The sequence below is a fragment of the Gambusia affinis genome, linkage group LG08 (genome assembly GCF_019740435.1).
Source record: "Gambusia affinis linkage group LG08, SWU_Gaff_1.0, whole genome shotgun sequence".
Classification (NCBI taxonomy): Eukaryota; Metazoa; Chordata; class Actinopteri; order Cyprinodontiformes; family Poeciliidae; genus Gambusia; species Gambusia affinis.
In genome coordinates, this window is record NC_057875.1 from 23,926,806 (window position 1) to 23,951,832 (window position 25,027).

General features: G+C 40.5%; 1 protein-coding gene across 2 annotated transcripts in view; it reads right to left on the bottom strand.

Moving 5' to 3' along the window:
- Positions 1-25,027, bottom strand: part of lingo1a (leucine rich repeat and Ig domain containing 1a) — a 258,282-nt gene that overhangs the window by 133,841 nt on the left and 99,414 nt on the right. Inside the window, exon 1 of one of the 2 annotated variants that reach the window (XM_044125405.1) lies at positions 24,506-24,832. The exons of the other annotated variant lie outside the window; for it this stretch is intronic. The gene's annotated coding sequence lies outside the window, so the exon portion shown is untranslated. Of the gene's footprint in view, positions 1-24,505; positions 24,833-25,027 lie in introns of those variants that run through there. 2 annotated transcript variants of the gene reach the window in all.

The window sequence follows — 25,027 nt, forward strand, 5'->3', positions numbered from 1 at the left end:
TTCAAAAAGTGCAATTAGGAATCCTACATGTAATGTAAAATAAATAATAAAGCATGATGTCGCTCAGAGCACAAAGCATAGAACTGGACTGAACAGAAACGTTCTTATGGGTTGGTCACATAGTCACCAAAACCCAATGTTGAAATTCCTTCACTATCGGAACCGTCACAGACATTGAATTGGTGCATCTCTACTTTCTGAGGGTGTTTTGATCAAAATCTCAAAGAAATGCAGTGAAATTTGACTAAACATGCAAAAAACAACAGCAAAAATAAAACAAACTCCCAAATTACATCTCTGAAAATAAGCAAGCGTTCTAATCGGCATCACCTCACAGATGTACCGGTCCAAAACCTCACAATGGAGGTTCAGTAACTTTTCTCAGTACAGTTGGCCAGTGTTAGAAAATCTGACTACTTCCTCTGGTTCAGCGGCACCAGATATAAAAGTATTGTTGAGAAAAAAAAAATAAAAATCCCACAGGGGTTAGAAGAGACTCTGACACACAGTTTGATCTTTGAAATGTTTGAAATTTTTCAATCTGACACAAAAGGCTAATAGATTCCACTTCCAGATGGGTTTCATCGTCGGCTTGTGACAGAGGTCGATGCAGTTAGGCCAGTTTTCCCTTACGTAACTAAGGGGCTGTGAAGGACTTCACTTCTTGCTCTGCACAGTCCAAACGGTTCACTGTACACGGCTGTCGTTTTACGAGCCGTGACTAGCGGCGCTGCAATTCGTTAATCAGCGAGAGGAGAGATATTACATCAGAGCTGTGACAAATTTTTCAAATTACTCATTCTCGTTGCGAAAATTATGCTGCAATTGTATTTTCACCTCTTGATGCCTTTTGAAATTACACTTCAGGAGTAATTATGGCTTTCTGTGATTGTAAATACTAAGAAGAAAAGAAAAATGGAAAAGCGAAGACTCTTATTCTTGCAGCTAACAAGTCATATTAACTGAGAGACAATATCTGAACAGTGACGTCTTAAAAACAAACGTCCACCACTGATCTTACAGAGTTTGTAGCGCAGATTACGTTTACAAAAAAAAAATAAAAAGTTTTAACTGCGGAGTGAAGAAGAGAAACGAGAGTCGCAGGCTAAACTCGAGTGCAGCAATTCATCATAACTGTAGTGACACTGAGAATGAAAAGGTCAGATGTCTTTTTAAGCACCGTGTAAAAGCTTGTAAGAACTCAGGCTTGGCGGCATTATATTGCTGTGGGAGGAAACACTGAGCTGTATCAGCAGAATGAGGAAAGTTTTCTGCTCAGACAAGGTGTAAATATTTTCACTTTGAGCTGCGAAAGTCGTCTCAAGAAATCCCAGTAACATCTGAATTGGGGTTATAACGGTGACTGAACAGGTCGTCTCTGGGTCACATCGCAGACGGCCCCCTTTAACATCTGTTGTCAGTGCGCGAGAGGCGAAGGCCGTGGAACGCGGTTTAGCGTCATCCTTTCTTTCCAGTAAAATATTTTCCTTTGCATTAAAGCTGCAACAAGCAACTTCTCCAAAAATGTGTTTCTTCCATGTTTGTTGAAACTGTCACCAGGCCGTGACAGATAATCTGTGAAAAGATGGATTTCCTCTACCTACTGTTGCTGTTTGAAGAAATGCACCGTTCCCAATCAAAAACAACCAATCAGAGCCAGGAGGCGGGTCTTAGCGTTGCCAATCTACCTTGTGAACGTGCCGCTGAATGTGCTAATGCCAGAGGAACTACTGCATCAGGGGAACCATTTCTCCACCGTCACTGTCTAACTAGATTTAGCATTTGTGGCAAGCTATGTTGTGGTGAACCAGTTGTTGTAGTGTAGGAGTGTTGTTGAGGGTAATAGGGAGCGCTAAGCTCCTCCTGGCTCTGATTGGTTATTTCTGACTGAGTGGTGCATTTCTGAAGTTAGTACAGGGTGCAAGGCAAAAGAACTTCATTTTCACAGATTAAATCTTTACAAATGTGTAAGAATAGACACCATACTTTTCATAAGAGCTACATATTACAGTTTTAACCGGGTAGATTCTTGTGAAAAATTTTACAGGAATGAAAAGTAAGAGGTACAGTATCTACCAAAGACAGTAAAAGCCAAATCTAACGCGTGATTTTAAATAAAAAACATTTTCATCCCAATCAACCTTTAACATCTTAAGTAAGGCGGCGTTTCAAAGATAATCAGGAGAAAATTACAGGAGCTGCCATCTCCTAGCAGCGAAGCCAAAGGACAGCTTGTGCAAACATGGCTCCCACGTGGCTGATGAACCACATGCACCATGTGATGAGACACACTGGGAATTAGCATACTGTCTGTCTGCACAAACATTACCGAATCGTTACAAAGCTCAGCCTTCTAGTCATCCGTTACAAGTGAAGCCTAGTTCACCGACCTCTTACTCTGTGGGATTATACTGCAAAGCAGTCTTTGTATTGGTACCATTTTGATAACTCTTTATTAAGTGGCTGGGACTTTCAGTTGCATGAATGGGCTTTCACTGGAGCCCCTCTAAACCTTATTATTGTTTCTTTGTCCAGGCTGTATATTGGCTGCTGCTGTACTCATGGAGACTCACTGGATGCAGAAATGTTACAACCCTGTCATCCAATTCTACACTGTCTGTTAAAATTCAATAATTTCACTAAACTACAATCCAGAACCTCTCAGCATTTCCTCTTCCTGGATGTAGGAAGAGCAAAGTCTTTAGCTGCTCAACCTTTCACAGGGTGGCATCGGCTAACTCACTCACTCATTGGCTACCTAGCAACAGCCGTTTAAAGTTTTGCCACCATAACTGCTTAAAATAAAAAGATAAAAAAAACGCCACCAGTTTGGCGGAGTTTCAAGTACTTAAAACAAAACTAATTAATATCAAACAACTGTTATTAAAAACTTATATTGTGACACATTTCTAAGCCATATTGTTCAGCCTCTAACTCTTCCACCAAACTTTCCACTTGACAAAATGGAAGCAGAACAACACTGCTCTCCTGGCAACCACCAAAACTCAAACAAGCTCATTGGATTTATTGAGAAAGGGATGCGTAACTTGGTAATTCAGATAACATGTCTCCCATGCTTTATAATCCAGTAGCTGTTTGCTTTATGCCACCGCATCCATTGGAAAAGCATTCAACGAAGCTCCATGTGCGCCGTTGTGGAGCTAATCTGTTGGCCTTGTGAGGTCTGGAGATCTGGATTTACTGACTGCAGCAAGTTGGCAAACTCTCCGCAGAACATCTGAATCCATCACTCCGTGGTTTCCTGCAGTCGCAGTGACTTCCACTTTGTTAAAATACCACTTGGGAGTTATTTCTAGCTGCTTAGTGAACAAGAAATGTCACAATCTGGTTTCCTCACAGGTGCCATCCAATAAGTGTACCTCTGTGGAAAGTGACCCATTCTTTCAGAAATGTTTGGAGAAGCAGTCTCCGCAGTGGGGAGATAATTCAGACGTCAAAAAGAGAAAAGAAGTTGTCAATGGAAATCAGTGGTACATCTTATTATTATTGCACTTTTGAGGACACATCCAGTTTCAGAACTTGCTTTGATTATCAGTGATTAACTACATGAAAAGCAATTAAAATCCTTTTTTTTATATGTATATATGTATTATTCCATCCGGTCGACAATCACCCTAATGAGATCTTCCTTTCCACTGCCACGTGAAAGCAATGCGTAGCAGAGACAGTACTATTTGGATTCTTTTCAATTATTATCTGCTTTGTTTTGACTAAATATAGATACCAACAGATCGTGCCGAGATGACTAAAAATGACAGAAAAAGGCCTCATGCTGGAACTCGGCGAGAACAGCTCCCATTTCTGTGTACAACAAAAGTACACAGAAAAGGGAAAACACTGGCGGTGTGAAACCAGCTCCCCATGGTGGAAAAGAGTCCATCTGCTTGTGGCTCCAGTAAGATGAAATTAAACTTTGATGACTTTTTACAGAAAATTGGGCCACTGCAGAAAGACACCGTGGAAGCAAATCTAGTGTAAATAAAAAGGCATTAAGGTCTGCCGGGTAACACTTATGGCACACCTCTAATACCAACGCTCTTGTAGTGTACGCTCATTGTACATTTAACCCTGCAAAGCATTTGTGTGGGATGAAAAACTACATCGGAATTATATCTCAGAGAAAGCCCAAACTGCACTGCAGCACACATTTACACAAAGCTGCAAATTCAAAAAAAAAAAAAAAAAAAGTATCTGTGTGTGCGTGTGTGTGTGTTTTGTGTCGTTCACACTCCCTGTTATCAGAAAACCCCAGATGGAAGAACAATATGTGCTGGAAAATGACAGTATGTACAGCATGTCTGCAGATTATTGTCTTTCATCCATCCTACGGTGATGTTCTGAATGTTGTCATCAACATAGTTTGGATTGGAGATGAAACGACTTCAAGGGTAGAAGTGTGTTTCTATATGAAGCTCAAAATGATAAATCTGTCCTTTTGTTCTGCTTTTGCTCAGCACAGAGTGCTGCATACATCTATTCATACTAGAGGTGCACCCATTTTTCAGCCAGCTGATTTATTAGCAGATATTTCCTTAATTTTGGGAGATCAGCCAATACTTACATGTGAAAACCATCTTATCCACCGATCTTATTTACCGCAGCAAGAGTCTGAAAATCAGCCACTGTCCTCCATTGCTCTGCTGTGAGAGAGGTTTGACTTACAGACTGGTCCACCAGGTCATGTCTGCACATTTAGAGGCAACAATACCCCACTGTTACCAACTCAGCCAAAATTGAAATGGGAAGGTCAGGTCTTTTAAGGAGCGGTAATCGCAGATTGGCCAGAAAACTGCAACCGATGCTTCCTTAATTCATACCGCCAGAACTTTTAGCAGTCCGTCACACTTCAACTGAATCAGCATTTTCTCCACTGTTCCCGGTGCTTGGGGTTTCATCTGCAGTAGTACAAGCACAGTGCCAGTCTGTCTGCAGAAAATCCTAAACCATTCCGACCCTCACCTACGGCAAAGACACGAATCACAACCAAAAGAACGAGATCCCAGATACAAGCTTCTTCCAGAAGGTGGCTTGACTCAAAGATTGGTCATCTGAGGCGAGTTCAAAGTAGGACCACTACTTCTCTCTATAGTTCAGGTGGTTTGGTCAACCAGGATGCCCTCTAAGCACTTTCCTTTGGGGGATTTTCTGACATGTTGCATTGGTGTTTGGACCCAGAAGTGAATGGAGGGACTATATGTGCCGTCTGGTAATGAATGATTTGGGGTCACCCAGAACTTGCTGAAGGATCTCATGAATTCTCCCCTGGACTTGTTGCCACATGACCCAGTGTTGGATAAGAAGTAAGTGGGTGGATGGAACCAAAACCAAAATGCAATATTTTGGATTTTAGCTGATTGTCGCATTTCATTGTGAAGTGAAATAAAAATGATATATTGTTTATACAGTGTTTTTATCGTGTGAAATTGTGTTCAGTCCCCTTTACTCTAATCCACCAAATAAAATCAAGCAGAAGAAGTTGCCTACAAAAGACACTCCTTGGGGAATGCGGAGTCCCGTTTTGCCCATTTCCTTCCTTCCAAAAATATCTGTAAACACAACAAAGTCCACTGCAAAGTAAAACAAATTCACATTTCTTTGTTATAAAATAATATGCCACATCTCAGGTTGGTGAATCTCTTGACTGAAATTGTATTCGTTGTACATTCTGAAAATTATGCCTTTATGGTTTTATTCAAAGGTTTCCCACATAAAAGATAACTTAGTCCCAATCAGTAGGGACTAAGATAAACAATTGTTCTCACTTCAGTTAATTGAATTGTAAATATATTCAATCTGACTGAGCTTGAATTATTTCAATGACAGACAGGAATAGGCAAAGATTCAGTTTCCAATTGCGCAAAGCTAGTACATGCAAAGCGCAAGACCCCTGCAGAAAGAAGATTAAGAGAGGAGTTTGGAGATCCTATCCCTGTGAAATAGAGGGTTTATTACCATGTAAATTCCCCCTCTAGTGGCACCTGACTCTGCTGAGACATCCAATTTCCAGGTATGGAGTCTGCTGACATATTTCGCGTTACGGTCTCGGTTGAGCTCTCGCTTACTGAGCATCTGTCCCCCTTTCTCCCCTGTGCAGGCCAGGTGCTTTGCAGTCCTGTGTAAAGCCTTCAGTTAATCCTCTTTTTTTTTAGTCAGAAATCAGGTATTCCAGCTGGCCCTACTGTCTGCTCTTGCCAGGACTTCGGTCATCACTGCCGGCATCCGGCCTAACCCCTGGGGGCCTGTTCCACCAGTCCCTTGCCCGGCTCCTGGAGAGATGCCTGTTCCTTTTGCATCTTCTGCCTGCTGTCCCGACTCCCAGAGGGAGTTTTCCAATCCCATAGTTGGACAGAATTTATCCTCATAGCTGGTCTTGTCAGTTTTGGCTTGGCCTCATGATCTCCCTCCAGACATGTCACATCTGCATGTCCAGCCATAACGTAGGTTTTACATTCAGTGGCCAATTCCTATCCTGTGCAAAATCTCTGAATTCCCAGATTTTTCTTGCCATGATATCAATTCCTCAAGTTGTACGCTGCTTCAGTTGATATTTTCACAAACTCCCAAAAGTCTATACAGCGATAAGTGATGCAAACTGTGAGCCAAGGATTATTATCTGAGCAAGACTTGAGTTCCATAATCCAAACAGAAGACTTTCAGACTTTTGTGCATCAGCTACTGAAAGGAATTTTTTTCATTTTCCTCCAACACTGTTTGTGTGATGACATCGTGACATTTTCTCTTTTTTTCCCCTCTGCAACATCATTCTGTTTGAGCTGAGAACAGTTCAAAATGCCAAGGCAAGGCACCATGTGAATGTGGCCTCAGGCTGGCTTTAAAGCCTCAGGTTTCCAGTGTCACCTTATTTAAAGTATTCATTTGCACAGCTGTCGCACGCTTTGAATAAAGGAGTCTAGAAAGTATTAAGATGGCATGCATGTTTTATGACCGTTTCTAAATGAGAACGGTTTGAACCACACACACACGCCCACGCCCACACACCTTCAAACACGCACGCCACACAATAGATTTTCATATGGATTAGGAGCAAAGTGAGGCCACTTTGATTACAGCAGTATAAAATGAACCACTCCAAAACAAATTCATCTCATTTTGGTTGCAAGTGAAGAGTCAGCTTTGGTCTTGAGAAATAAAAAGTTAGTCTCATGTACAATTTGCAACCCTAAATGGCATTTTGTGAAATGGAGTGAGCAGAGGTTTTTGTTTCCTTTTTTGTAAACTGTAAACTTGTGATTTCTCCGTCTTTCATAAAACGATGGTTAATCCTCACAATCCAAGTAGAAATAGGTTGGGTTTTTTTTACTATTAAAAGGTATAACAAGGTGGGTTCAAATCCTGGCCGGGGGTGTTTTCTTCTTCTCCCTGTGCAAGCATTGGTTCTCTCTGGTTACTCCGACGTCCTCCCACAGTCTAAAAAGTTGTTGGGCAACAAGTTGTTCAAGACACTGCATCAATCAGCTGATCTGGCAAATCAACTGTTTGCTAGTCCGTCAATATAATTTACAACCTGAAAAGTGTCGAACCATACAACCTTAGATGATGGTCATGCAGAACCCAAGAGTTCCTGGCAAAGCTAGATGGCACTGAGATCATATGGATCAACCAGTGTATCTTCATATAGAAACCTGGATGTTGTCCTGTTAGCATCGTTCTGTGTCGTTCTGGGTTGGGCTATGTAACATGTTCAGTTCAACACTAATTCTGAGAAGGCATATATTTGTTTAATCAACACTTTGTTTATGGGAGTCAGACGGGTTACTGTTTACTATGAGGTGGAAGCTGAGGGTCAAAAGGGCATGAGCGTTCAATGGCACGCTAAAATCACAGCACCATGCAGTGGCCTGGCATGACAACTACAACTTTGAAAGAAATCGTTTCACATTTAGAAATAGTTTCTAAATGTGAAACTATTTCCCCAATCCACATCCAAAAACATCTGCAGTTTCCAGGCATGAGTTTCTTGTAAACTCAGCCTTAACGATGAGCAGGGGTTGAATACAAGGAGACGGTAACATCCAGAACACAAAGACCGCTGCCACAACAAACAGCTTTGAACCACAGTTTGTCGTGGGTGAGACCTTAATTTACTTCTGACAAGAAAAAATAAGGGACATTCATAGTTTTCCTAAACATGCTGCTAAAATATAAAACTCTAGAATATCATCTTGTTCTTAAATGTTCCATGTTATTCTCTCTCATCAGTTGGAGGCATCATTAAGCCTTTATTAACCAACAATGAGAACTAAATGACAGCTTTGTTTATTTTCTTAATCCAATCGTTTTTAATTGAGCTACAGAACAATCCGTTGCCTAATCTGTAGGATGATTGCTATATGACCTTCCCTAACCCCCTCAAAGACACGTCTCCACCAGTTTACCTTTACTACTGAATTGCTTCTCCTATATCACCTAAATATAGAACCGTACCTGAGCCTGGCCCCAACTCAGGCCATTAAACCTTAAAACTGCAGACGCACAGAGCTTTCCCCATGAAAACCTGCATCCAAATCTGCTTCCGGTGCCTCCTGACAGCCTTTGCTCCCCGCTGAACCAGTTATAAGGAGTTGGAGTGCAGCAATAACATCATGCCATGAAGATCACTTGTCCCAGGTGGCGATGACACTCATTTACAAACACGTGGAGCCACCATGTGCCGTGAGGCGCCGAATGCTTGCACATGCAGGCAATGTCAGAACCAGCCACCAATTGCTTTTTTTTCCCTTTCTTGCACCTTACAAAAGCTGTAAGTAAACTGTCTGGTGACTCGTTTGCCGAACACATACATGTGCGGATTGGAGGCGAGATCTCTGCGGATAAAACAGGTTGCATTTAGCTGCTGTTCAACGACTACAAACCGCATGCGGATACATGCCGTAATTTGCAGCAGCAGACTACCGGCTACAAACTGCATAAACTATCAAGCAAATCTCTCCAGAGTGTATTCCAAAGGAAAGAAACTCTGTGGTGAAATTATTGCTAAAGTGAACGTGACAGCCTCGTGTAGACTATCTAAAAATGTCTCTTGTCTCGCCCTTGGAATATGTGGAAAGACAGTGTTATTAAAGGAGAACGAATGATCTGTGTTTTACTGCCGAATGGTCACAAAAGTAAATGAAATATAGGCACAGACAGGCAACATTGTTAAAAAAGAAAGATAAAAAAGGAATCCTCCTGTCAAGAGGGGCTGACTGAGTCCAATTCCTTCAGCTTTAGTGCTGTGGAGAGAGTACATGGGTGTTGCTGTTTTGCAACGGACACTTAGCCCTGTAAGAAGACGTGTGTATAGTGTAAAAAAACAAATAATAATTCTCACAGGGGGCAAATCAAAATTACAAATGACTATGAAATACTGTTAGCTGACACACTACACACAAAAATATAATGTGATGGTTCGGAACAAAAAGGGGGTGTAAAAATGGATTTGCTTCAGTTTCACTATTTTCACACTAACAACCAAAATTTAAGATCCAACAAGGACATCCTGAGTAAATAAAATGCTCAATGTTCTGAATTATGATGGTGAAAATAAGCCAAGCTAACCAAGCAAGCCCCTATGTGAGAATATAAATGAAACCCCTCATGTTACATCGTAAATCAAATTATTACCTGTGATTCACTTCCGGTTTTGGTGTAGTTGCTTTAACAATACCCAGATTTTATTACTGCCAGAGCAGATGAATAAAGAAATATCTTAAATAGAAACGGTTTGATCTAGAGAAATTCATTCAAATGGAGAAGACCTAGACGGACCCTGGCTAAATAAAGTTTCTGGTGTTGCAAGGTGAGAGCTGGAAAGAAAGAATACTACGGACCAAAAAGGAGACAAAGGCCAATTTCATGTAAGTAAAAAAAATAGAATAAAAATAAAGTAAAATAAAATAAAAATTTTTTTTAAAAAAGCATGATGATGATCCCCAAGGTTCTGGAGATAATCATTTGAATTAGCTAAAAAAGCAGATCATTTTGGAAAAAACTACAAAATGTCATTAACAGAACATCATACTGACAGAATGTTTCTGACTTTCCAAGACAAATCCGTGTTAAAATTCAGTCGGGAGATTGTGGTGTGACCTCAAGTAAGGAAGAAAAATAAAATGGTGATTCTGTAAAAATGGCAGCACATTATCTGTGGTAGAGCTTGATCCAAAATTACAAAGATTTTTTAAGAAAGGGTCATGTAACCTTTACGGTCCTTCACAGGTTACCTGGGTGGAATTAGGGCAAAACTGGATCCTTGGATTGCAAAGGCTACAGATGAAAACACGACCGCCTCACCTTCACAAGCCGAATACCTGACGTGGCTCCAATGACCTTAAAACAAATGATTTATAGAAGTAGCAGCAGGCTGTTCTCTTTACACCTTTCATCCCGATCCATATGCACAATGCGAAACTGGGGGGCATCGTAGGAGACACACATAGGTCAGTGACATGACGGGTCTAGTTTTTTCAAAAACATGCCTCACCTATTCACCTTTAGACCCATGTCAAACACTCTTTTATGCATGCTGGCACAATATGATACATTTACTGTAAAGAATGCAGCCAATGACACATCGGTAACGTTCCCTTTGTCTTCTGAGAGTCAGCATAAAGAGCCAAGTTGCTAAAAAAAGGAACAAAAAAACAATTTGCGCATCAAAGAAACAACCTTAGGTCCATGCACTCCTACGCCGTTTTGCTAGCCCATGTTGGGTCCTGGCATTACCGTTTCCTCCCCTCCTATTGAATGCCAAGATCCTCTGAAGATGGTTTTATTTACCTCCCCAAGGAAGCCGGGGGCAGGGAAAGAAAATCTACAAAGTAGTACAGGGAGAATGAGATCCAAGGTATCTCGCTTTCTTCTTGTGATTTGTTTTAGCTTTGACAAGCTTTCTTGAGTATGAGTCGTACAAAATATGTAAATGTAAAATGTTAGGAGCACTAGTGGTACTAAAGTGTAAAGTCATGTGAAAGTGTGGAAATTCTCAATCAACTTTTAGAAAAAAAAAATGTTTTTGCTGGGGCTGCACAGTGGTAGCAATGTTGCCTTGCAGCAAGAAGGTCCTGGGTTCGATTCCCGGCCGGGGTCTTTCTGCATGGAGTTTGCATGTTCTCCCTGTGCATGGTGGGTTCTCTCTGGGTTCTCCGGCTTCCTCCCACAGTCCAAAAACATAACTGTCTATACTGTCTATGTTGTGACAGTGTATTATGAGACATACAAACTGTGACAATATGAATCCCCTCCACAATCTCCCTGTGCTGCTACTGCTGTCTGAAGAAATGCACACTCAAAAAAGCCAATCAGAGCAAGGAGGAGGGTCTTGGTGCTGTCAGTCAATCATTTGAAGGTGCCACTAAATGTGCTAATGGCAGAGAAGCAACTCAGTCAGAGGAGAACCGTTTATCTGCTGTCATTGGTGGCCATGCTAACTAGCCTTAGCATTCATGTGTAGCAGCTGTAGTGTAGCAGAGAGCAAGTGCAGGAGGTAGAGGTGATTGGCCGTGCACAAACCCTCCCCCTGGCTCTGATTGATTGTCTTTAGTTTGCACTGGGAGCAGGCGCAGAATCTACATTTTTTTCATACATAATCTGGGGAAAAAAAGATTCAGATACTCTGTGATAATCATATTTCAACAAATATGTAAAAAAAAAAATATGTATGATTTTTTAATAAAAGTTGCATACTACAGCTTTAAACGTTTTACTGTCCAGCAGGAACCTTTCACACATTAATGTCTAACCTTATTATTTTTGTCTTGGTTTACAGCTGCAGCTGTAAATCTTTCAGATTTTTTTTTTCATTTCTGTGAAGTGTATTTATGTCCAAAAACATTAAAAACAAACTGGCTGTTTTTTTTGTTTTTTTTTGCACATGGACGTTGTTGCACATTTGGAACGAATTGACTGCTGTAGAGACATGACTTAATCAGACTGGGAGGTGAAAAGAACAAATCATGATACAAGTGTCCAGAAAAAGAAATACTTTGCATTCTACACTCTTCATGTGTGACAGACGAACAGGGTGAGTCCAGAAGGTTGAGCCACACAAATTGATTCTCTCTCCTTGATATTTAATAGGTACCAGGTAATTTTTTTTTAAATATATATCACATTAATTTTACATGTCTTTTTTGAAAGGAGTTTGAGGTGGAAACTTTTCTCCTGACGTGCTGAACCAAAAATAGACCACTGGGTGTATCATGTGTAATAATTGGAGCTGCTGGCAGCTTGCTTGAGCCCGTGTTTTCACTCATCTCTGACGTTAATCATAGAGGAGACTGCAGTGCCGTGAGGACCGGGAAAGGATCCAGCAGTGACGCTCTCGGAGAAAGACGCCTCTCGTCCCAGCTGTGCTAACGCGCTAATCTAGCTCCTTTGAGCCTAAAATTGATCAAACAACACAACAAATAAATAGTTTCAATGGTTTAATCACATCTTTCCTGGTATGTTTCCAAGCAAGCTGTGAGCGTCGCGGCTTCTGAGCTATTAGTAATGGAGAACGGTTTCTGAGGAGTGTTTCCAGAGCATCAGAATCAGCCACATTGCTAAAGGGATGATTTCTTAATTAGAACTTTTTTTTCCCCACCTATATTAATCCTTGTGGGTGGGAGAGGAGCAGTTATAGAAAAAAAAAAAGAAATTGGTTGAATAAGAGTTTCTATACTTTAACGCTAGTGGTGGTGAGCTGCTTTTTTTAAAGGGCCATACCGTATGGTCAGTTGTCCAGGGCGGCCTTTGAAGGGAAACGCATGTGGCCCAGATTAAAACGGCAGAACTGTCAGTCGATTAAAAGATTTAATCAGATTAATCACACTCTAGTGCTGTGATTAATCATGATAAATCACTACACCTATCTTCGTAAGGTTGAAACAAAAATATGCAAAAAAGTTGTGGTTCTTGCGGGAACGGTGCTGTGGGTAAGCCCCTCCTTCTCCTGCACTCCAACCAATTAAAATGCAAGCAATTAGCTGTTTTTTTTAATTAGTATTTTTACAAAGCAAGTCATAAAAGTAATAAGGAGTAGCAAACTAATTCAGTTAACAACTGACAGATGAGATCTATTTCTTTTTCTGGTTCTTTCTGGTTGGATGTTCTGACCCTTTCTGATGTCGCCCTGGGCAGCTGCCCATATCCATGACAATCAAGTATGAGTGTGTGACATCACGGTAGCAGACGGATTGGTAGATCAGACAACATGGTTGTGGGACAGTGCAGCAGGACCGTGCAGAGTGCTTTGAATCACCGACATTAGTTTGTCTCAGTGACAAAATCATCCGCTAAAATCATAAGGCGACGCGAATGTTTCTGTCACGTTAGCGGGTCAATTTCTTCTGCGTGTGAAGAAAACTTATTTTGGTGGTGCAGATGGGGACGGTCGTGGCTGCCAGAATAATCATCTGACTATGGAAATCTTCAGCTGTTCTGAATGTTAAAAGCTGGTTGGAGTTAATGGTAGAAATAGTGTCATATGAACAAATGCTGCTAATTCGCTGCATCGTCAAGACAGACTTTAATTAAAAATTTATGTATCCCTGTATTTTACATATTTTTGAAAGAAGGAGCGTAAACACAAAAATAATTGCATACGGTGGAATACAGCTTGGAAGAAGATTTGATTGTCTTAAATTATACAGTGGAATACATAACATTTAGAGTTAAATATTTAATAAAATTCTTCAAAAAAAGAAAAAAGACAACTTTCGTGACACAATATGCATAAAAGAGCAAAAAAACAAAATGATTATTTTTTTTTCCCCCCCCCACCAGGGGGTCCTTTTTGTGGCTCTAGTGTCCCTTATACCACAGTAGGTTGACAGGAAAGGGGGGAAGACATGCGGCAAATGTCGTTGGGTCCGGGAATCGAACCCGCGATGGCCGCGTCGAGAACTGAAGGCCTCCAAACGTGGGGCGCGCTACCCTCTACGCCACCAGAGCACGCCCCAAAAAACAAAACGATTTTTAACAAGAGACGGTTTCATTCGATTAGATTTCATGTTGGAACATGCCGAAAGAATAGAATTAGGCTCAAAGGTATATTGCTTCATTGCGTATTCATGTAGTGCGTTTTAAGTAATTAAGAAACTAATTAGTTTTGAAAATAAATTAGTAAAGTAACTGGAATACGTTTTTGGGGAATTAATCAGTAATTAGTAACTAATTACTATTTCCAGATAGCTTGACCAAAACTGTTTACCGCATTAATTATATGTATATATCCTCTTTAACCAACATAACTCTGCTGTAGTTTACCATTATAAACTGACATGATAGTAAGTGTTGGCCTGTGTGCCTGTGAGCACATGAAGCATAAACGTCCGTTATTCAAGTGCATCACAACACCTTTTCAAGAGACAGTCGCCGCATTACGATCAACAAATGCAGCAGAGTGTTGTGTTCCAGTAATTACTGTGTACAGGGTGTTTTTTTTTTATGGAGGTCAGACTTCATTAGGGAGAACAAATTAGATTATCCATAACAGCATTAAACCTGATCATAATGTCATAGTTGCCAATGTGTTTGTCCATGTTGTTTATGAGTTATGTCTTGGATTATTCTCAGTGGTGATGCTTTTTTTTTTTTTTTTTTTTTTTTTTTTCCCCCTTGCTGTGTCGTCTGTAGTCCAAAGGGAAATGTGGAGGGATCTTGTGAAGGATGTTCAGTCAGTCATGAATGTGCCGAAGACAGAAATCAGAATGTTCTGAGGCTTAAAGCTGCATTATGTAACTTCAATTAACAACATGTTTTTTTTTGTTTTTTACATATTTGTCCAAACTTTCACCATTTCATGACAGTACAGCATAAACCATATACTCTGCTGCTTTCCTGTGGTCCTACAGCCATCTGCAGAAATACACCTCTCCCAGTTTGGAAGCCACCAATCGGAGCACACATGAGCTAATGGTGGAGAAACAATTCACTGTTACAGAAAAACAGCCATCAACGGTGGTCACTAATGCTAAGGCTAGTTAGCACTGGTAGAATTAGCTGTAGCCTAGCGGAGAGCAAGATGGAGACTGTGAGTAACAAGTACATGAACGTCATTAGCAATGTTAAGACCCACCATACTAATAGTTATGATACCCGTGATCCATTTTAGATCATTTTAAAATAAGTAAAAAGTGATTCTCTTCATGAACATTTTCCAGGCACCATTAGAAAGTCGCTGGATGTATCAGCGTCAAAACTGACAATCCTCACTGAAAACATACTGCAGAAAACAGCCTGTTTGATGAACTGAATATATTATATTATATAATATTCAGGATAGCAAGTCAGTTTTTGAAGAGAAACTAAACTCCAGATAATTTTTTAGACAAGTTGTATTAATTGGGCCTCAAGATTGCCATCAATTGTTGCTGTGCAAATTGCACATTTTTAACAAATAATTATTTTTAGTTAAAATAAGAAAACGAGACCTGACAATCAGAAGTAATGACTGACTAATCTGACATTAAAATGCAACATTTAAAGCTGTATTGTGAAATAATTGCCAGTGTAGATTGTTGTGTTGTTCAGACACTAGAATTTATAGTTCAGCCAAACATTTTTACCCTGAGTCTTTAATAAAACGCTCAATCACAATTTTCAGACACACATCCTCCTCCAAAGTGGATTAAATGTATAAAACAAATGTTGGCACTTTATTTCAAACAACTATTTCTTTTAAAAAAGAGGTGAAGGTCATGACCTTGTGCACCACTCAAGGTTTGCAAGGTCCAACATTTGGAAATAAAACAATCTGTCCCTAGCCAAACCTTGGGGGGTAATTACTGTTTGTCCTTGTTAGCAATCACCTTCTTTTTAAAATCATAAGCCTTTCTCCGTGTTTGTTTTTGTTGGAATCTTCTGAAGGTTTCTCTGCTGTACTGCCAGATACTTTGTGACACACTTTATCTCTGCAAACTCAAACCAGGTGGGGGTTTTTTTTCCTAAAGGAAAACTAAATAAATAAATATTTGTGCTCAATGCTGATCGTTCCAGAAAGCCCACTGACAAACAAAAACGCAATGAATTTAAATGTTCCTGATCAGTGTTTTGACCTTATCAAAGGACAAAAAAAAAAAAAAAAAAAAACCCCAACAATAATAAAAAAGAATCACACGTTTTAATTAATCAGAAAGTAAGTAATTAAAAAAATAACTAACGTGTCTAAGTAAATGAACTGAAATTGTAGAGCACTTTTCTGGGAATTGCACTGGAGCGATGTTCATTGAAGTCCCAGTTTCAGTCACTAATTTGAAAATAGCTCAGAAAACCAGGCAGTTACTTTACAATGTCAGTCTTTTCAAAGGAAGGTAGGCATGACGAGGACAGTAATAATCGTTCCATAACTGTATTATGCCATTTTCAGTGTCACTGAAGGTACTTTGGTAAAATTAGTTGGAAGGTCATCTAGAAAACACTGACAATGCCCAGAAAATCATGAAATATTTAATCAAAATTTCCCCCTGAAATTATTCCCCCGTGCTCAGAGGCTTGGTGGCATGAATCTTCTGCTGTGATTACTTACAAAAATATCAAAGAGGCAGAATTATGTATTTTCCAGGCAGTAGTGCCATTTAATAGCACAATTAAGTAACCATGTTACCTTCAGTCGTTATAAAAAATCTCTGTAGATCAAGCATAATATAAAAAGAAATTAGACTTTGTAATTCAACGCCTTGAAATTGGGCCCCTGTCTTTTTAAAATCTCCTGCTCTTTCTAAAACTCCACCTTCAGGAAGTCGTCACAACATGGCTCCTCTATTAATCCTTTAAAAACATTTTCACCAGCGACAAGTATCTCATATCATGACCTCAGCAGATGCTCAGTTCCAAGAAGTGTTTGCTAATTCCTGTGGGCTAGTCTGAAGGAGCCGAGGGAGTCGCGGGGCAGGGCTGCTCTTTCAGGAGGAAGCTTGGAAACTGAAGCTCAGAGGAGGAGCTGGGTCTCGCACAGCTGAATGGTTGCCATGGGAGACTAAAAAAAAAATTCTCAAACATGCATGGAAGAACCAAAGCAACACTCCATGTACGTTTTTATGACGAAATAACACAATGTTGAGCTCAAAAAAGTACATTTTGATAATCCTGCCCCTTTAAAAAAATCTTTTGTTTACAGGGCAAACGTCCTTTAATCTTTAGACTAACACAGCAATATTGCTGGTGTTTAATTAGAAGAGCTACTGTAGATTCACAGCTCTTTGCTTATTTCACGAAGAAGAAGAGCAAAATTGCCTCGGTGACAAAAGAAATGACTCTGAGGCAGAGAGTCCTGAGTGAAAACTAGGCCACACGAGGAGGCATATTCATGCGATTTTGCCAAAAAACAAAAGGTCACAGAAAGGTTGTTCTTTTCCCGAGAATGCAACACATGTGATTCACAGCGGCGCAAATGCATGAGATGAAAGCAGTTCCTGTATTAATTATTTATTTTAAAAAATCTATTTATTTTTGCATTTATTTACATTACATTTACATTAGTATTTACATTTACTCAGCCAGCCAGAAGAAACAAAAAAAGGCAAGGGAAGAGAATAAAAATAACCATCTCATCCCTCACAACTGGAGGGTTAATGTCTCTAACCCAGTTCCAGCTGACTCCAGCTAGAAGTCCCAAATGTATTTGCAGGTGTGAGGATTACAAGGGCTTTACCCAAAACAACTTTAAAAACTTTTTTGTGTGTATCAGTGTGACTACTAATTAACAGGGTGATAAAATAATTTAATGGGGGAAAAAAATAAAAAAACAGAACAAGTTAAGTCCTATATCTGTTATGTGCAAGTGACAGAGAGGATGCGAACACGAGGCTCAGGAAGCAGCCAGGAGGATGTACTAGGAAGTGGGATTAACGGCTTAGCCGGCTCTGTTGGGCTAAACGTGAAGGTTTTCGGCGCCCTGAAGTTGGCTCCATTCAAACGTGCCAACATACGCTGAACTCCTCACCTGCTCCGGAGCGGTTTCCGCTCCGAGTATCGGGTTACGTTGTGTGTAAGACGTGCGAGCGATTCCGCAGATTCCTGTGCATGCACGCCTGGCGCCGTTTGTTGTTTTTGCCCAATAGAACTTATTTCTATTAATTTTAAACAAATTTTTCCACAACAAATTTCTGAAGAGACATTTTCAGCCCATCAAGCAGACGACAAAACGCGAAAAGTATGCCTAGCTTCAAAACGGGTTCCAAACGTTTTGAAAGGAACGGATGCGGTTGTGACACTTGTCGCTGGTTTTTATTTTTATGGAAATGGATGCAGTCTCTTCTGTGCTCTTGTGGACAAGGACACACCGTATATTAGTTTGTTTAATTAAATTCTGTAACAGAGAAATATTTTTTAGAATTTTCTAAAATACCCATACAGCAAATATAGTCTTCCCAAAACAAAATATTGCTAAATTTCTGCCATGGTGGTATGGATACAGAAATCGCATTAATATTCATTCACATTTGGGTTTAGTATTTGCTTATGCATCTAAACAAACCTGTTTTGTTTTGTTTTTTGATAGACAAGAGAAGTCATGTATCCTATTGTATATCCTCAGCGTTTATATATTTATACTTAGCTACATTATGTAACTTTTACAAAAATATGTTTTTTACATATTTTCTAAAACTGTCACCATGTCGTGATATCATATAGTATAAGACAAATAATCTGAGAAAAGATTGAGCTCCTTCTTCTCCTCCCTGAGATGCTTTTGAAATAAAAAAATAAAATGCATGGCTCCTGGTCAAAAACAGCCAATCAGAGACAGGAAGATGGTCTTCGCACTGTCAATCAACCTAGTGTACACTTCAAAGTGTGCTAATGGAGATTAAAGAAAAATTCTTATCTGCTGTCGTCGGTGGCCATGCTAACTAGCCCTAGCATTCACTTCAGGCCATGTTGTGGTGAATCAGCAGAAGCGTAGCACAGAGAAAGGCAAAGGGCGTGAGCAGCATGTACGTTAGAGTGATTGACAGCGCTAATACCCTCCTACTGGTTCTGCTTGGTTGTTTCTGACTGAGCAGTGTGTTTCTGTAGTTACAGCACTGAGTGAAGGCAGAGGAGCTTGATTTTTTTCACAGATTATTTGTATCGTGTTACACTGTCATGATAAAGTTACATACAGCAGCTTTACTGTTTGTACAATGTGAGCAAGGAAAATTGTAGTCAAATTTCTTGTTTGTGTGCACAACCTAGGCCAAAAAAGATGAATATTATTCTAGTAACAAAAGAAAAGCTAAATATTATCTTTTTCCAGGCCCCTGGTTGCTACCCAGGATAAAAAGGAACAAGATTTAAACACTCCTAACACTGTTGTTAGAGCCCGTTATATCCTATTTACATTATCAGCAAAGTTAATTATATGCTAACCAATAACCAGAGGAAAGATAATGGAAGAACTCCACACTGTTTACTCAAAAAATAGCTGAGCGGTGAGAGAATAGGATTTAGAGACATTATATCCTAATCTTTGGCACATTACTCTGAAGTATTTTTATATCCTTTCTGTCATTGTAAAGCGCATTAATAACCGGGCGTCACAAAATTACATTTTGTGACGCCGCTCCTTTGCAGCTCGACCGCGTCGCAGTGAATCTCTTTTGTTTAGAGGTCCTGCGTGTCCAATCGCGTCCGGCCAAAATGCGCTCGGAGGAGAGGCTCCAAATCCCACAGAACTTTTCGACTCGCGCGCGCCACCACCACGGACACCATTAGCTGTCAATTGCTGTAACTAATTTGCCAACTTCATTTCATGCATCATGCTAAATTATAAAGCCACATTGGTAATAACCATTATTCGCTGTAATGACCATGAGAAAAGCTGCTGTGGAAGTTGAGGGAACGGGACGGTTTGGGGGGGAGATGGGTTGTTAATTTCTCATTTGGTGATGGGTGGTATCAGTGCTTCTTCGCTGTGGGTGGAGGGGCATTCGAGTCACTCTCGGATGCAAGTCACCTACTGCATGGCAAGCCTTTTTACCGCTGCCGAGGAGGAGAAAAAAAAAAAGAAGAAAAGACTCCTCCTAGGGGCCTTGTGTTTGGTGTGAGTGTTTCTTTTTTAAAGAAAGTGGATTTCTTAAAAAAACAAAAAAACAAACAAACACCAAATTAGATGTTCAGCTGTAAGAATGGGGTGTGAAAATACAGATTAAAGCAGGGGTGGCAAACTAGTTTCCATCTTGGCCCAGATCAAGATCATGAATATCTTTAAAGGGCCAGTTGTGCCAGAATGTCTTGATAAAACTCAGTAAGAAACTGATGCAATACAGCTAAATAACTGGCTCTGCATTCAATGAGTTTATCCTACAATGGGGTAATATTGAACATCTTCTCACATTGATGTAATTTGGCAGCAGAACTTCTTTGGGTTGATCGATACAATAAAATTAAAGCACACAACTTGAAGGTTTTATTTATGTGGCTCTAAAGTCTACAGTAGAGGGCCACATAAAAACTAATGGTGGGATCAGATTTAGTTTGCTTTAAGAGCAACATATTCAAAATACAAAAAACACAATCTTTAAAGAAAAAAAGATGGAAAAACTGCTGCTAAACTCAAATACTGATCACCAAAGTTACAATGTCATCTATTATTATTATTATTATTATTATTATTATTATTATTATTATTATTATTATTATTATTTTTGATAGATGCCGTGCCTTTAAAAAGTATTCCCTCCCTTGGATGTTTTCCCTCTTTTTGTTGCTTTTACAAATCAAATATGGTTAACAAAGTTTCACCATTTGGGAAAAACAGATTTTTTTTACAAAATAGTGGCAATTAAATAAAAATATTAGACATAAAATAAGTGCATAAATATTTGCCACCTTTAGAGCGACAGACCCAATTTAACAAAGGTCCAATCAACTGGTCCTAGTCGCCTCACAATGAGTGGAATGGAGATTACTTCAGTGAGATGAGTGTGTCTTAAGTGACTATAGTATAAAAAAGAGCTTTATAGACTTCAAACAATACATTTTGTTTGGTGGCTATATTTTTAGGAGCACCTTGGATTTAAATTGTAAAGTGAACATCGGCTAAAATTTGTGGTGGTATTTAAGTATTGTGCTGAATGCTATAACACAGGTAAAACAAGGTGGTTAATTAGCCAAGCTTTGTCTAGCTGCGTGGAAATATTGTTGCAGTTTGCCAAATGTACTTTTAAAACAGTAAGGATACTATCCGGCAGTGTGTGTTATTTTTGCTCTAACAAATGTAGGCTGGTAGTAGGCTACCAGGTTATAAAATATGGATTACTACTGCAGAATTTGAGAAAATACAAAGTTTTTAAAAGAGAGCTTTGAAATTTAAAAGATAATTCTGCGTCATGTGTATTTGGGTCGATGACAACGCAAGTTTGCACAAGAATGGAGCGGATCAGCTTGTAAATGCTTTGGTGGGGAAAAATGTTTCTGACAAAAAATTCTTAAGAATTTGAGTTTTATTCCAGTCGGCCCTTGTCCTCAACTTTGTTACTATTTTTGGAAATCCAGACAATGTTCTCTGATATGGCTTAAACATTTTGCTGCTGCCACACGGTAGCAAAATGTTTATGCTGTGTGGCAGTTTAAATTCAGATATAAACAGAAGTTATAATCCTTTTTCTGGTCATAATGACCTCTGAAAAAACTTTATATCCGAGCCACACATTCACACACTAATCAGTGGGAAACCTGGTGTTAAGCAGCTTAACATCAACATGTGAGACGAGAAAACCCAAATCAAATAAACAGCGTGCCATAGTCGCCCCAAAACAGGGCCGGTTCTAGGCATGGATACATGAGGGGGCAGGCAGAAATGTGAAGGGGGAAACATTATGTGTACATGTACTCCATGATATTTATTAACATTGTTGACTTGTGTTTTCTTCATGGGTTTGGGGTAAACTGTGTCCAACCCAACAACAACAAACAAAAGCATACCCTAAGACCTTTATAATAGTCTTCATCCTAGATTGAACAGCCAACAACATAACATTTATCTATTTGGATGGTCTTTATGCAGTTATATATCTTAGACTGATTTGAATCTAAAAACAATAACCTACATTTCAAATAGGATTGACAAACTGTATGGCTAAAGCAATGTTTTTGGTTACCTCAAACGTTTTTCTTACCACTCCTATTTTTCTACTTTTTCTTCGCATCTTGCATAGCAGAGGACGCTAGCCATGTTCATGTAGGGTAGCTGGCAGGATTGTATGACCTGAAAGGATCATTGTGTGTTCTGATAGAGTTCTGAGAACTTGGACCTCTAGACTCCTGTCTATTCTGCCTGACCTGAGAATCTAACAGCATGACATTCTGGGTCCTACAGGGTCAACCTTTCACTGCAGGGGTCTCAAACTCCAGTCCTCAAGGTCCAGTCTCCTGCAACCTTTAGGTGTCTCTCTTCTTCAGCACACCTGGCTCCAATATTATCTCACTAGAAGAGTTCTGACTGCATGCTAGTGAAGCAGTTTCACCATTTAATTCCAGAGTGGAAGACAAGGAACACATCTTGCTGCTGGATTCTTGCTCTCGAGGATTGCAGTTTGAGACCTCTGCTTTACTGGATCTCTTGCTTAACAAGCTGGATCTCTTCAAAGCTCCTTGTACCAGGTCTTTTCCAGACCTTGGTTAACCACGCCATCATCGATTCCATTTGCCTGCCCACTCTCCAACGCCTTCACCGTTCAGACTTAGCCCTCACAAGCCATCTACCGTGTGTGCCTCTGGACTAGACTCCAACAAAGTCTCTGCACAACTTGGATCTCTGCCTTCCACGGTTCTCCATGTCTATGCCACTTCACTAGACCTCAACTTCCATGTCATTATTTATTCTGCACATTATCACCCGTCTCGCGCATTCTTTTATTTACAGACCCTGGTTCCAGAAGTCCTAGCCCCAAATCTATTGCACTTCCCTTTTATAAATAAACCATTTTCCTTTTTACCTCGAGTCCTACCTACCCTATGTTCTTTATACTACAAACATTTTGAGATATGTTGACCAAGAAATCCTTTAATGCAAAAAAAAAAGAAAGAACAAAACAGCCCCCTTTGATGCTATACAGTATCTTCCTATTATCATTGCAAATGTAATTCCAGCTCCTCGCTACAGCCGGTGAGAACACGAGTTGCCGTGCTGCACCTGTATTTCAATATGCAGTGGGATCCAGCCAAAATTGGCTAAGTGCTAGGAAGGAATCCTAAATGAAAGAGCAGCAGAAGGTCCACCCGAGGTGGGGTAATTTGATTTAACTTTTATTATTTTCCCATCTCCTGCCGTTACCACAGTTTGCTCTTTTGAAATGGAAAATGCGATAAATATTGATGTCCCTTGCAAGAAATGCAGCCAGCGAGGCGTGAGGGTGCAGGTCTTTGGTGATCTATAGCGCTTTCCTACTCCCATCAGAGAGAACCTGAAGGTGTGTGTGTGTGCGTGTGTGTGTGCGTGTGTGTGGATGTAAACTGACCCCCAGCTGCCAAAAGCCTGGCAATCAGAAGAGGCTTGGCTGTCTAAAAAGCTCTTACTGAGCTGTATTAAGGCACACACACACACGCAGTCTCGTCTTCTCACTCACTTCAGTTCTCGTGTCTCTTGTCAATCTGTCATTCCAGACTTCTTGATCCTTTTTGTTCTCTTGCTTCCATTACTACTTTTAGCAACTAAGATCTCTCATTTCTTTCCTCCTAGCAATCCATTTTCTCCTTGAAGAGCTCAGAGACGAGAGAGGAAGACGAACAGCGACTAGCAGAGACAGCCGCCAAGATAAAAGCCGACACGGGCCAACCCAAAATAGCTGCATCAACTTTGCTAGGCTGGTAAAGTGAAAATAAGTGGGAAGCAAATGTTCTTGATTGAGTAAAATAAATCAGCCAAGGTATATACAAATGAAATAAACTGGTGCTTAGTAATGGATTTATAAGTTGAGGCAGATCTCTTGGGAATTGGTCATAACTCTACACAACATTGCCTCTACAAAAATGGCTGCCAGAACAGGAAGTAAGCATCAATATAGCGACCAAACGCAGAAACTGTTCCAGAAAATAGACTCTCCATGGTGTCATAAAGATGGAAATATCACCCACATCTCGGCGGATTTAGCTCTGCACGCCCACCTTTCTGCATCCATGCACTCGTTCTGGCCAAGCAGCTCCCCCGCAAGCGTTCACGCAGCCAAAACTGCCCCGAGTCGCGCAGGTAGAGCATCGCAAAGTTGTCTGGGATGGAAGCTGAAAATACCAGCAGATCAATGCGTAGAAGCAGCGAACCAGCGAACAACGCTCCCAGTGTTGGGAGGACAGTAAACGTCTCCCTGCTCTTTACCTGACTCTTTTCACTAACCCAAAGGCAGTTCCCCCCCTCTCTGTCTGTGTCCCACTTAAAATGGCCAGCTCAGCTCAGTTTGACTGCTCCCCTCCATATGATAGCGTGCGCTCCGCGTTCACCTGTCAATTTGTTATGACAAGTAAATTGGGGGTTAGGAGGTGTGAGAGAAGCAGGCAGAGAAGCGAGAAAAGACAGACTTACCAAACGCCGTAACAGAGGAAATCCAAAAATTGCTCGTTTCCATTCACGGCGAATGCTCATTAAATCCAATATGCTGGAGGAAGGATTGAAGATCCCATCTGAGATGCTGCCTCAAGAGGAGGAAAATGAGATTTCTCTAATGGAACGATGTTGCAGCGGTGTTAAGAAAAGTGATAAGTATGCATAAGGACGGGGTGGAGGGGATCTGATACCCAGTCCACGGCCGTTTCCCGTCAACGGCGGAGCCACACGTGTACACGCACTGACACATGCGGTCCGCACTGAGGACTAGGGAGGGAGGGTGTATCCAGGCTGAGAGGCTGAGGTGGGAGAAGGAAAAGTGGGATGGAGACCAGCAGGGGGAAGGGAAAAAAAAGGGAAGAGAGACACAGAGGAGAAGGCAGCTGATCCGGAAAAGAGAAAGGTGGAGGGAGGAGGAGGAGCTGGAGCAGCAGCGGATGATGAGAGATGGGGAGAAGGGAGGGAGGGTCTACCCTTTCCGTCTTATTTTTCAGCCGATCT